Genomic DNA, 15,293 nt, shown 5'->3' with positions numbered 1-15,293 from the left:
GCACCGACCCAAAACCCCATCTACCAACTAAACACCAACCCAGCACGTCCTCCCTACCCCTCAACTCTCTACCTCCAAACTGTAGCCATAATGCATCTCCTATCCTTCTAGCCGGCTCCCTAGCAACATCCACAAAAGCCTTTTTCTCATCCTCCACAGTTTTTCCAAGGCACTTCTTGGCCTTGCCTTCTTTTGTCACCACTTTCGTCTTTGATTCAGCTTGGGAAGCCGCCACTTCAGTCTTTGCTTCAGCTTAAGTAACTACCCCCAAAGCCCTTAGTTTCTCAGCGAGAATGGCCCATCCCCCTAGCAATCCCTTTCCTTCAAGGAAAACTAAGCAAAATCTCTTAGTCTCTAAATCGATGAAAGAACATAAGACGTATCACCCCGCCCCGTTTACACGCCTAACCGACCTAAACTTTCTCCCTTCTTCCTCCCAGACTTTTACCATCCTTCCTTCCTTCTCCTCCCTACAACATTCTTCAAATCCTTCCAAAAGGTTTCTTAAACTTAAATCTCCAAACCGGATCCAAGAGGAGAGACCTCAACTCCTCTCCACAATGGTACCTTTTAGCTTCCCTCGGACTTCCTCTACCGAAACTTCAAATGACTTCGAGTCTATCACAATCCAACACTTTCCCTCTCATTTCATCTCTCAAACAACATATTTAGGCAGAGTACAAATAATACTACAGAAAGCTTCACGAGCAGCTTCAATCTCAGATTCTAAAATGTACTATTCTTCTAGAATTTGATACTTAAGATTTAAAAATCTAATTTTGGAGGTTTAAAATTGTTGATCAAGGAAAATATAGTGAAAGGATTGGCCTCAATATATCACTTGAATCAATTATGTGAAGGATGCTTACTTAGAAAACATCCCTAAAAAGGTTTTTCAAAGGAAGCAATGACAAAAGCAAAGGACCTCAAAGCTCATTCATTAGATGTATGCAACCCAATTCATCCAATACTTTTGGTAAGAAGAACCATTTTTTTACTTTTTATTAATGATTTTAGAAGAAAAACATGAGTAAATTTTTTCAACGAAAAATCTTAAGTATTTAATGCTTTTAAGGAATCTAAAACACTTGTAGAAAAGGAAACTGACTATAATATAAAGACATTGAGATGTGATAAAGGAGTTAAATTGACATTAAAAGAATTTGAAGAATATTGTGAAAATCATGAGACTTGTCAACCTTCAACAATTCCATAATCTCCACAACAAAGTGATGTAGTTGAAAGAAAAATAATACTATTCTTGACATGTCTCAAAGCATATTGAAAAATAAGAAGATGACTAAAGAATTTCACGCTAAAGTGGTTTATTTATTATATCATTTTCCTAATTGAAGTGTAAGGAATAAAACATCATAACAAGCTTGAAATGAAAGAAAGTCGAGTATTTCACATTTGAGAGCGTTTGAAGGTATTGCATATGCTCATGTTCTAGATCAAAAGCAACTTACATCAAATGACAAGAGCGAAAATGAAACATAAAATTAGGGTGCTCAAGAAGATAACTACGATATTCCTCCCCTCTATGAAGAAGAAGAATAAATTAGAGAAAGCTTGCAAGAGATTGTTTCTCCTCCATCAACACCTCCATTATTGAAGTTCTAACAACATCATCTTCATTGAAAAACTCAAACGAAAGGACAACACATTTTGGAAGTTTACAAGAGATTTATGAGGTAACAAAAAATCAAAACAATCTAATCCTCTTTTGTCTTTTTGCAAATTGTGAACCAATGTTTTTTGAAAAAACAATTCAAAATAAAATATGAAAAGAGGCTATGGACGAGAAAATAAAAACAATAAAGATGAATGCCAATGAGAAATAATACCTCTTCCAAAAGGGAAGAAGAAAATTAAAATAAGATGAATATAAGAGACATAGAAGAATGTAAAAGGAGAAGTAGATAGATACAAAGAAAAATTGGTGGCTAAGAGTCATGAGCAATAACAAGGCATTGATTATGCAAACAAGAAATCATTTATTGCAATGTACAAAAAAAATCCTAATTTCCTTGATTGAAGCAAGCTCATCAATGCAAGATATTATTTTAGTGAAAGATGAAGCGCAATCAAAATTTTCAAAGTTTTAAGATCAAATTGTGGATATGTTTACAAAGCTTCTCAAGTTTAAAAATTTTAGAAGACTAAGGATGCTACTTGGAATTATAAATCAAGTTTAAGGGAACATGTTGGAAAGTTAAACTTGATTTAGAAAGCTTCTAAATATTATAATTAGATTTACTTTCTAAAAGTCAAAGAAAACATTTTATTTTGAGTAGTTGATTTAGTTTCTATATTTAAGTAGTTGATTTAGTTTCTATATTTAAGTAGTTGAGTGCTAAAAGATTTCTATATTTTATTAATAGGAGTTTCTATATTTTTGCTGTTACAAGTTTCTACTTTGTTAAGTGTGAATATCTACAATGTAATTTTTGAATATGAGTGGTGAAAGACAACAATTGTGGTGCCATGCCTAATTTTTATGACATTTTTTCAAATAACTTGTCTATGAAATCTTGGATAATTGTGACAAGTGGCTACTCCATCAACTGATTCACATGTGACAGTAGTAGTGTCCCTTTTTGCATCTATATGGTATTTTAAGAGTTTCAAAAGACAACTGAAATTTTAATAGATGCAGAAAAGGAACCCCTTCTTTTGTTGTTAACAGCTAGCAGATCAAAGTTTTCTGGGTAAGCAAAGAAGTTTGTAATAAGAACAAAGACACACAGCATGCTAATTACTTCTTAATGCTCTAAAAAGTGTAATAAGTCAGAAAAGATAAAGAGTGGTTGCCTTAGTGTAGGAGTTTTGGATTGGCAATACTTAACAAAAGATCATGTAGAAGAGCTTTCAGTAAAACAGTTGTTATCACATGTATGTTTTGGAATATATCTAGTAGGTTTGAGCTGCCAACAAAAACAACATTTGGAAGAGCAAGCATGAATGATTGTTACCGAACAACGGCAAAGTTGAAGGACAGCATCATCCCCTTTGATCAGATTTTCTAATTTATTATAAAGACAGGGTTTCGAGGGTACAGATTGTTGGTATAACAGCTGAAAGGACGACTAATCGATTACCTCTTTTGCCATAGGGATGCTGAAGGAATTTGAGCTCCCAAGTACTCTAGATCAAGTTCATGCAACTCTTCACAAACTAATTTTTATCAAGTCATTTGTCGATTGATTCTATGAAATATGTTGGCAATGAAGTAGTTGGCAATGATGAAAAGGAGGCCGTACGTTAGACATGTTCTTAAAAGATTTTCTTGATGCCATCACTCTAAACTATGTGGATATGCTATTCAAGTTTGATGGAGATGTGAGCGAGAAATATTTTTCAAGGCAAGGAAGAATGAAGAAATTTTGGGGTTATAATCCAAAGTATTGGTTTAGGAGAAGAAATTAAGACGAGTAAACTAGAAGAACAGAAAATGAAGGTAGGGCATGCATAGTTTTGGCTATAATGACATACAAGTGATGAAGCCCTTTGGGATAAATATTGAAATGGAAGTCAGAGGCTCTAATGACTTAATGACTGATCAGATAACAGAAGCAGCCAAGTTTGGCATGATTTTATGGATTTTGAGAATGACTTTGTGACTGATCAGGTAACAGAATCAGCAAAGCTTGGCATGATTTTCTGGATTTGAGGTTTCCTGCAATAGCTGTATGCTTCAATACAAAGTGATTACTAGAAGCTTAATGATTAAAATCATAAAACTATTACCAAGTTATTTTCTCAAGAACATTATGATTATTTATTAGAGACTGTTAACAAGCTCATTAATCATCAGTTGTTAGAGTGCTGTACACACATGATTTTGATGGTCTATATAGTTTCTCAATACAGTTTACAGAATGGTAGTACTCTATGTTGTCCTTTTGTATAAATTTCTTATAATCTAAATGAAAATATTCATCATTGTTTGAAAATTTTGGTTCATAACTAAATAAGGGAAAGAAAAGGAAAATGAAAGAGGAACAGAAACATAGAAAGAGGAGATTATTCCTTTATTTTTCTTTGTTTGTGTAAGCAGGCATTTCCGCATATATACCTTATGCTAATTAACTATGGTGCTTAACTTGTCTAGGGAAAATTTTCCCTTCAAATTTGAGTTAAACTTCTTTTCTGAATCTCTTCACTCATCAACTAAACAACAAGAGTTTAGGAAAGCTTCAAACTTCCCGTTACCTTCACAAATCTTCTCTGCTAAATCAACCAAATGAGAAAAGACAAGCAATTATACTTCACAAATGGCACCTAGGCTTTTAGCACACTCCAGTCTATATATACACACAACAAACATGAATGTAATTGGATATATGCAGTACTTATTGTCTGATTTTGTTTTGAACTGATTTTTCCATGCATGTGTGGCCAAAATTTGAAGCTATTACATCCTAGTTTCAAATCTATCCAAGGTAGTACAATGAAGTAATGAGATTTAATGCAATGAATCCCTTATGATATGTTGTAATCTCACTGTTGAGCATTTGTAGTACTTTCTCTTTTGTAAGGAGACTACCTTTACAAAAACAAAAGTTCATAGATCAAAAGCTGAGAGAACTGTATGTAAATGTTCATAAATGTATATATCTTTTCTCCATGTGGTAGATCACCTTGGATGTAAAACTCCTTTTTCAAAGCCCTACAGTATCTAATATGGCATTGATTTCCCAAGCTTTTACCTCTCACAGTGCTCAAACTCAGATTAGGTTCATACTAAAATAATAGGTTTCTTAAAGTCAAGTCAAACCCAAGCTAATCATGGGACCAATATTTCAATGAACCTGTCTATTTTCCAAAACCTAATATTGAATTGTAAACAAATCTATAGCTATATGAACTTAGGCCTATGAAAAATATTGGAATTAATAACTCCAACAGATCATCAAACAAATTCCATGCCCAAATCAAATTATATATACATATGAATCAATGCAGAATATGTTATTAAAAACATGGTCATTGATGTCATAATTTGACGTTATGTCCTCCTTTAATTTATGCAGTGCACGCATGTTTTCTTGTGATTTTAGCTTAGCCAACTAATAATTCTGTGACATCTACCCAACAAAGGATGCTCTTTCAAGCTCCATCTGTCTCCCTAAATATCCCTCTTATTCCTTACAAAATCATCTTAATGATTGTCAGTAGGAAGAAAACCAGCACCTTGTCAAAATGAAGGACAATACACAAAACACAAAGATGATAATTAGAAAAAAAAAAAAAAAAACATATCTTCAGTCTAGAATAATTAGATATATGCCTAATTTAATTAAAAGCTGGAAGAAACCTCAATTATTGATTATGATTAATTATTAAGGAATATTAATTCATAGCATGTGATCCATAAATCATATATTATCACATGCTTACAGTTGGCATGAAAGAGAACCACTGTGTAAGGAAAACTGAAAGATCTGAAAAAGTTCGAGCCTTCAAATGAACCCAAGAACAATGGATCAAACACTGCCCTAAGCTAAATAATATTTCACAGAAAACGTACCATGTATAGTTATTTTCCAATGTGTATATCTAGGAAAGAAAATTATACATTATTATTTCTTGGTTGTAAAGCTTTGATTGCTCCAATGGAGTGGGAAAAAAATGCTTCTGAGGTTAAATTTTCTTCTCTTTTCTGTCGGGTGATCTTGGGAAACCAGCTGAGAAAATGATATATAAAACATGAGGGGAAATTAAGCTAAGCAGAAGACAATCAGGAAAGCACAATCACCATAACAAGCAGCTACATCATAGAGAATGATGTTGAACTTAATTTTTTTATTCGAAACACAACACAGTGCAAAATAGTAGAATACTCTCCACTCTGAGAAAATAATTCAGACAGTACTGTGCATTTGGGAGGGTATCCAATTGTTTATTAGATTTGATGATGCTTTTCCAAATGCATAGGAAAAATAGGTTTTGAGCTTGATTAAAAAAAAAATAGTGAACAGATAAAGAAAAGGTACTAGGATTGCCTGCAAAATGCACTGAGATTCATATATCTATGTATAAAAAGAAGGAATAGGAGAGATGAGAAAACTAACCTTGAGCTTGAATACTCAAAGAGCTTTCCTGCTGCTGAGAAGACAATAAGCTCTATCTCGGCATCACACAGTGTCGAGAGCTCCAGTGCTTTCTTAAAAAGCCCTCTTCTCCTCTTTGAGAAGGTCACTTGCCTTGCTGCTGTGTTGTCAATCTTCTTGATCTGAATCTTCTGCCGCGGCATTGGAAAATTTTCGACCAAACCCTTCACGGAAAAAATCAACACAACTCCGTATCAGACCAAAGAACCATTTTACTCCTTATATGTAGAGAGAGAGAGAGAGAGAGAGAGAGAACAAATAAGGAAAAAAATCAGACCCTTCACAGATCAAACTGGTACTTCAAAGAGACTTCAATAGAGGGAGAGAGAAAGAAATGGGGGTTTGGAAAGAGAGAGAAAAAAATGTGGGTGTGAGATAAGAGAAAAAATAAACAAGCGACCATACATGAAAAGAGAGAAGCACATTTCCAAATTAAGCAAAGAATCTAAAACCAACCCTAAAGAGAGAAAAAGAAAGCCAAAGATATGACATGGATGAGAAACCAAGGTTGAAGAAGCCAGGCGGTAGCTGAAGGAAAAAGAAAAATCCTAGCAATATTCCAAAGACATTGGGCTGATCAGCACTGCAATTTTCACAGATGGAGCTAGCATAGTGGATTGGCTATCTAGATTTCCATTCCATTTTTACCTTTCTACGTTGCTTCCAGTTCTGTGGACAGGTCACAAACCCCACACTCCCAGCCACCAATTGTTTGGAAGAGAGAAAAAGAAAGAGAAAGAGCAGTGACCACTGTTGGAGAAGAGAAAATTCCTTTTAATGGCCAAACACAGGGTCTCCTCCTTTTACTTTCTCTCATATGTATGGTCCTTAGTGTGAAGTAATATTTGACAACAGCATTAAATCTAGTATTTTCCCTTATATGCCCATACCCTTTTCTTTCCTTTTTTAAATCATACAGAAATTATCCATTTTAAGCATCCAACCCTTTTGTTATTACCTAAATCTCAACTTTTTGTAACTTTATTGCATTAGTACAATAAAATATTAAATTCTATATATAATAACTTGGAGGTACTATATAATAAAATTTTATTGTACTTTATTTTTTCAAAAATTCAACATCTTTTTTTCTCAATGCTTTATTTCATACAAAAAATTGTATATTAATCAAATTTGATTAAGCAAATTATTGAGTGGATTAAGAGGGTTACTGAAAATAATTTGGTTTTAAACTTTAAGTCGTTTATTTTTCTATTCTTTTATAATTTATTATAAATTTTTTATTAAATAAAAAAATCAAAATATTTTACTTTTTTTATTTAAATAAAAAATAATATATTGTTTTTTTTACTTTTTAATATTTAATAAAAATAAAATATTATAAAAAAAAACAAACTAATACTTAATGTTATTAAATACTATTTAGTTTTAAATTCTATTTATAACTAAGTAAAAAAAAAAAGCAAACAAATGTCATCTAAAAGTTGTAAATTTCTTATTTTTTCAAGAATCTTCTTTTAATTATCATTTTTTATCATTATGGTCATATAGTATGAAATTTATGTGATATATGCTAAAATGGTAACTGTTGATACCTCGTGTCCCAGGGATCCTTGCTGTTGCCAAGTGGACGCGTGCTATCAACCAAGAAGGAGTTCTGGCTCAGTCGATCCTGCAAAAGATGTCCGGATAGGATGTTCGGACACACCCTCCGATGGTTTTGTTAGTCATGGCTTAAGAGATCAAACTATTGGCTTTTTTAGGGTCTCAGGCTTACCTTGTTCCTTGTGTGAAGGCCCTTTTATATAATGTCAGAAGCTCTGCTCCCCTCTTTAATGGTGGGAAGACTTTTTAGTTTGTCATGATGTCCTCAAGGTGGTGGTAGGGTCATCATCACCCTGCAGGCGGCTGTCAGAGATCGTGGGAAGTGACTTGTCATCGCTCCTATCCTTTCGCTCTGCAGGCGGCGGAACGTGGATTGTGGCAGGTTGTCAGGGATGACTCAGCAAGGCTTGCTCGTTACAGTCAAAGATCCGGACAATAGGTCTGGATAGGATAGAGCATCGCCCGGTTATGATATTTGAGAGTGCCGTATGCCCCCCCTGGGGGACTCGGATAGAGGTGCACGCCACGTGTCCTCTTGGGGGGTACGGATAAAGTTGATCCGGACAGCGGTGCGTGCCACGTGTCATGGGGGGGTCCCTACAGTAACAATAGGTAGATTTTGAAGGATAATTAAATAATGTTAATGACGTTTTTATGCTAATTTTTATATGAAAAGTTCATCATTATTTTTACCATAAAAATATTTTGATACATGGTATGCGATTTTCTCTTATAAATTTTTGGATTCAAATTGAAAAAATAAATAAATAAGTCCATTAAAAATAATAATATTAAAGGATATAACTAAAACTTTATATTTTCATAATATTATATATAGTAGCTTGTCAATCTTCGAAGTTATATTAATTTAAACGATAATATTATGATACCAATTTAATATTATACTAAATTTTAATATAAAAAATATCATTAAATAGGAACTTAAGATTATAAAATATAAATTTCAAACAGTTATTTAAAAATAATTAATATTTCATTCATTTTTTTTATCAAATGTAATACCTTTGACTATTTAACTACTATATTTTAATAATATAAGTACTACATTTGATCATTTTAGATATTATTTTTAACATGTGAGTGCATAAAATTTAAATTATTTTCATAGGATTATTATTTTATAATTATTTTTATGTAAGAGCGTGAAAATATGTTTTTTTTTCTAATTTATTAAATAAAAGTAAAAAATAATAATATTTAAAAATGAGAGCTAAATGTTAAAAAAAAGAAAAAAAAGAAAAGAGAGAGACTATACCAAATAATAGAAAATAAAACTTTTTTTAAGGAAACTTTAGGCTGGGGTGGCATACAAAATACTTCAAACACTATGTTAGTATATCCGATTCTAACACCATTTTTAATTTAACATCCAAAATGACAATTCCTTTTTTCTATTGGTTTTTCCTACTTTAAAAACAAAAAAAAACAAATTATAACTTTAAGAAATGAAGGACATCGATGAGAAATAAAACACTCAAAAAATGTTTAAAAAAGAATTTTAACAATAACCTCGTAATGATATAACTAAAACTTTATATTTTCATAATATTATATATAGTAGCTTGTCAATCTTTGAAGTTATATTAATTTAAACAATAATCTTATGATACTAATTTGATATTATACTAAATTTTAATATAAAAAAATCATTAAATAGGAACTTAAGATTATAAAATATAAATTTCAAACAATTATTTAAAAATAATTAATATTTCATACATTTTTTATCAAATGTAATATATTTGACAATTTAACTATTATATTTTAATAATATAAGTACTACTTTTGATCATTTTAGATACTATTTTTATAATATATGAGGGCATAAAATTTAAATTATTTTCATAGGATTATTATTTTATAATTATTTTTATGTAAGAACGTGAAAATATTTTTTTTCTAATTTATTAAATAAAAGTAAAAAATAATAATATTTAAAAATGAGAGCTAAATGTTAAAAAAAAAAAAAAAAAAAAGACTATACCAAATAATAGAAAATAAAACTTTTTTTAAGGAAACTTTAGGGTGAGGGTGGCATACAAAATACTTCAAACACTATCTTAGTATATCCTATTCTAACACCATTTTTAATTTAACGTCCGAATCCCACATTTGGTAACCTAGGACCAGGTGGTGGGACCCACGTTCAAACCCAAGTTACATAGATGAGTAGTTAAAGTTAATAAAATATTGTATTTGTGTGATGTTTATTTTATGCTAAAAAATATCGTCATCCCACATTTAGTGACCTAGTACAAGGGGTGGGACCCATGTCCAAACCCAGATTGAATGATTACTTACTAGTTAAGTTAAAAAATTTTAAAATTTTCATTTTTTTGGTCTTTTTTATTATGGAAGTGTGCTTTACCTTCGATTAACCATGCCACGTTACAGCAGTGAAACAATAATGGCAGCGTTGTACCCTCGTACTTGTGATGTCCCCCACTCGTTTAATTTCTCGTGACGCGATAAATTGGGGGAAGAAGTGGCCTGTGGGCAGAAAATATCTGGCGTGTTTAGGGTTTTGGAGCGGCGGTCTTCTGATCAATCCCATCATGCATTCGTCATTCAGTCAATGTGGGATTAGCAAAATCAGAGTCATCATCTCTTCTCGCTCTTCCTCTAATCAGGTAGGTATGATATTATGATCCATCAGTCAATGCCTCTCTGGACATGGAGGAAAGTTTATTTTTCAATAATTATAAAGATCAACTTGATTTTAGAATTTTAAGCACCAACTTTATTGGTTCGGTTTCTTATTATAAATAAATCTCCATCCATATTCTAATATTTAATATTTAATAAACTTTTTTTAATGATTTTATTAAGATAATTTATTATTCCAATCAATTTAAAATATATTTATAATATTTTTTATTTAAAATTTTAAATATATTTTGAATTAGGACAAACATGTAGTATCAATTTTGTTCCAAATATTCATATTCCATCCAACGATTCCAACCGATGACAAAAATCTTCCTTTTATTATGATATGTGTCATTTTCAAATCAATATTATTTATAAATTTGTTTTAAAAAATAATGTTTTTTTAAGCCTAATATTGAATGGAGCAAATCAGGTTACTTTTTCTTATGTTCCTTCCATCCTTGAAGCCGACCGTTTATAAAAAAACTCAATTTGATTATTTTTTTTTATGAAAGTCCAAGCATATGTCACCAATAAGTGAAAATTACCGGAACACTTTAGTCCTCTTGATTGGGATCCCATGATACAATCTTAACCTTTCATTAAAAATTTGATTTTGAGAGGAACTGGGTGTTTGCTATAGCCGGATTCCCTTTTTCTTTTTCATTCTTCATTTTTATCCTTCAAATTTTTTTTAAAAAAATATTCAGTTAATATATATATATATATATATATGTTTGTGTGTGTGTGTGTGTGTGTGTGGATCCCATGTTTTTCATGTACATTCTCACTTGATCACGATACTCGCTTTTTATTTGGTAAAAAATATGATATTTAGAAAAGACTTGAAGTCGTTATTTATTTTTATTTTTATTTTTTTTAAAAGAAAAACAAAATAAGAAAGAAAACTTGTGTGACTCTTTATTTGAAAAAAATATATTTGTAGAAACCAAATCTAGATCCGAGGGTTAAGTTACCTATTGGGAAGGTACGGTGGTGAGTCGTAGCACCCCTCTAAACCCATATACACAAAGATGATGACAAAATAAAATTACAAGAATATACAAAACAAATGACAATAGAATTATGTAAATTGATTTATTGAACTAATTAAAAAAATGATATTTGAAATAATTAGTTTTCAAGAAATTTCAAATGATTTTATTAAAAACAATTTTGAATTAGTGATTTCAATTTTTTATTTACAAAAAAGAAGTTTCAATTTATTTTTAATTAATGATTTGATTCAATTTCATTTGTATTTAATTTTTTTAAAAAAAAGTTATTTACACTTATTGTATCAAAAGAATTTATTATAAAATTTCAATTTGGGTACAAAAATTATTTTTACTTGCTTTTACTATAAAAGAATGAATTTTTACAATTTTATTTATAAAATTATTTCAATTTGTTTTCATTTAAGAATAGTGACTTATACAAATTATTAATATATATATATATATATAACTTTATTTGCAAAAGAATTTTTAATTAAAAATTAATTTATAGGACAACTTTATTTACAAAACAATTTTTCAATAATTATTATTAAACAAAGAAATTTTTGGACAATTATTATTAAAAACAAATTTTCAAATTCTATTAAAAATAATCTTTTTGGATTTTTCTAAAAGCATTTTTTTCTGAATTTTTATTAATAAAAAAACTTTCCTTTATTAAGAAGAACATTTTAAAATTATTATTTTATTAAAACATATTCACCGAATTGTTCATCTTATTTAAACAAAATTTCTAATTTTCTTGATATTTAATTCTGTACATAACCAGTAAATATACATAGATAAATATTTACAGAAACCAATAGAAATAAAACCAAATATAAGAAGGAAATAAAATGTGTACCCAAACAAACTCACAACAAGCTCAATGTCTTCTTACAATTTTTTTATTCTTACTTTCTTCCATGAAATTTCGTGTTTCACGTGTCATAAATCTATACTCAGCCAACAGAATTGCAAAATGGACCCATGCAAAAAACAAAAATAGCTCAAATGTAAATATCCAAAGATGTGCAAAATTTCAAACAAAAATTCAAACTCAAATTCAAATTTCAAATTAGTCCAATAAATTTTATTAATCAAGATGGACACAAATTAGCAAATATAACCCAACAAAAACATCTCACATGCTATAAACCTTAATCCAAAATTTCCAAATTAATAACCAAAATATAAACTCAATTAATCAAATCCAAAACATGATAAATTAAAATAAATTTCATTAGGGCAAAATTTAATATTCCATAATTCCAACCCAATTTAATACGCAAACTTAAACCCACAACCAAAATAAACCCAATTTAATATGCAAACCCACATAAAAAATATACCACAATATTATATCATGTCCAAATTAAATAACCTTCCAACAAATTTCATTAACAACAAATGAACACAATTTTAATATTAATTCACCAAATTTTAAAATATGACGAATCAAAATAAATTTAATTGGGCCTAAATTTAATATTTCATACTTCAAGCCTAATTTAATACACAAACATAAATCCACAACTAAAACCAAACCAAATTTAATATGTAGAGCCCACATGTAAATAAAAAAACCAATAAATTTAATTAAGTTCAACTAGATATCCAATATGCATACCTAAATCTCAAAACCCAAACATATGACCCACAAACAAACATAAATGCATAAGCCCATACCCAAATCTCAAAGGCCAAACATAAGGCCCACAAACAAATACACCCAATTACAACAACAATCACTATTAAAATCAAAAGAGAAAAAAAAACTTACACAATTTCAAATTTTGGAAGGATGAGAAAGTGAGAGAAAGTTGAGAAAATGGAAGAATGAAAGAGGGAATGAGGGAGTTGTCGGCTGACAGTGGCGTGTTGGCGATGGGAGGGATTGATGGTTTTTTTTTTTTTTTGGGAAATAAAAAAAAAGAAAATGAAAAAAATGAAAAAGGAAAAAAAATTTGGAAGGAAATGAGAGGGGCGTGTGGCAGTGTAGTATGTGGAGGAAGAAGAGGAAGTGGGGAGGGAGAAAAAGAGAAGAAAATATATATATATATATATAAATATGGGGTCGACTGGTGTGTTGGAAGTGGTCGTGGAGTGTGGATGTCGGGGGGAGGAAGAAAAAGAAGAAGAATGGGGAAGTAAAAAAATGGGAGAAAAGAATGAGAAAAAAAGGAAAAAAAAAAAATATGATTGCAGGAATTGGGAGAAGTATGGGAGGAGAGAGAAAGAGTGGGTGAATGGTTGGGGAAGGTAGGAAGAGAGAGAAGAGAGGAGAGAGAAAACAAAGAAAAAAGAAAAAGAAAAAACTAAAAATATAATATAATATAATATTATAATAATAGTAAATAATAATAAAATAATATACAAAATAATAAAAACTAATAATTAGATGGTAAGTGGGCCAAAAATATAAGATGTAATTACGATTTAAAAACTAAGAATAAAATTGGGCTCAAAATCAATATAAAAATAAAATTGAGACAAATTTTGAGGTCTACAATATATATATATATATATATATATATATATAAGATTTAATTATTATAAAGTTTATTTAACATGAAAAAAAAATAGTTGATCATAATCTCTAATTATCTAGATAAAGATAAGATTTATTTACTATGAAAAAAATCAATTTATCATAATCATTAATTATTTAGATAAGAATAAAATAACAAAATGAAATAAAGTATTGTGTTAAAGAAAAAAATTATTAAAAATATTTATTTCATGTTATCTTAAAAAAATATTTATTTCACATTTTTTTATTAATATTAAAGAAAAAGAACTAATTTTATTGTAGCATAATTTTAACATAATGTTCTCAAATATTGTTATTTTGCTTATAAAATGACTAAAAATGCTTAGAAAATTAGTAAGCTCCCAAAATTAGTCATTCGACTTCATAAAATTGTAAATTTTCTTCCAATGATGAAATTAGAACATCATAAGTTGGTCTCATTGTTGTGTACCTTTTCTTAGGACATTGAGTCTTATTTATATGTTGTCAATTTTTCTCCTTTTTATGTTTGGTAATAAAAGTCTTTTTGAATAGTAACTCACTCTTCATTAAATATTAAAGATTGTTATTTGTCTAACTGAGAAGTCACATGTGTGTCTAACGAGGTTTGACATGTGGAATATTAGGTTTCTTTGAGGTATAAATAGGTTCAATATTATTTTTGTACTTAAAAAATGATTTTTCAAAAGAAGTAGGGAACGCTTAAGTGTTCATGACAGTCTTGTTGAGTTTAAAATTAGATTTTAGATGAATTTCACTCAAACTCTAATTTGAAAACTTAAAATATCGAAACTCTTTGGGCTTTTGCTTATAAGTATCTCCTTAATAACCCCTTGAGGGTTAGGAATTTTGGGCAATTGAAAATAGATAATTTGAGAGACCTTTCATGCTTAAGAGAGAGATTCTTTGAGAGAAAGCCTAAATTGTCACATTATTCACGATCTCTCATTTAAGGATTCAATATTTGAATCTTAGGTTGAAGACCTTAATCCCTTCGGAGTGGCTGAAGGATCTACCAGGGAGCAACAAGGAGTTGTTGTGTCGCGGACGTGAATCAAGTTATGGGTGCTAGAGAGTAAGTTTTTAGGGTAAAGCGACCTAGTAAATCTATGTAACTTGATTTTGAATAGTGGATTTAAATTAATAGGTCTTAGATCTCGTACTTTTTATCTCCATAGTTTGTGAGGGTTTTCCTTGTAAAAATCTCGTGTCTCATTGCATATTTTTTACTATTTATATCATGTTTGATGATATTGATAACCTTTTGATTGATTGGTTAATTCGTTATTAAGGATGTTGAGTAAGTTATATTGAGAGATATGGTAGTTATACCTATAACTAATTATTTTTATCCTTAACTTCTCTCAATATATCTTTTGGATATTAATAATTATATTATTTTATCTCTAA

The 15,293-nt window shown here is 29.9% G+C and overlaps 1 non-coding gene across 1 annotated transcript in view; it reads right to left on the bottom strand.

The window, feature by feature from the left end:
• Positions 1–6,933, bottom strand: part of LOC100252160 (MADS-box protein AGL24) — a 38,048-nt gene extending 31,115 nt beyond the window's left edge. The window contains exons 1-2 of the transcript XR_009465417.1: positions 6,765–6,933; positions 6,078–6,280 (exon numbers count right to left, since the gene is read on the bottom strand). This is a non-coding gene — a transcript (MADS-box protein AGL24). The remainder of the gene's footprint in view (positions 1–6,077; positions 6,281–6,764) is intronic.
• Positions 6,934–15,293: the final 8,360 nt, after the last annotated feature.

The sequence above is a fragment of the Vitis vinifera genome, chromosome 3 (genome assembly GCF_030704535.1).
Source record: "Vitis vinifera cultivar Pinot Noir 40024 chromosome 3, ASM3070453v1".
Taxonomy (NCBI): domain Eukaryota; kingdom Viridiplantae; phylum Streptophyta; class Magnoliopsida; order Vitales; family Vitaceae; genus Vitis; species Vitis vinifera.
The sequence above is the reverse complement of the archived record's forward strand: the minus strand, read 5'-3'. Positions and strand labels throughout refer to the sequence as shown.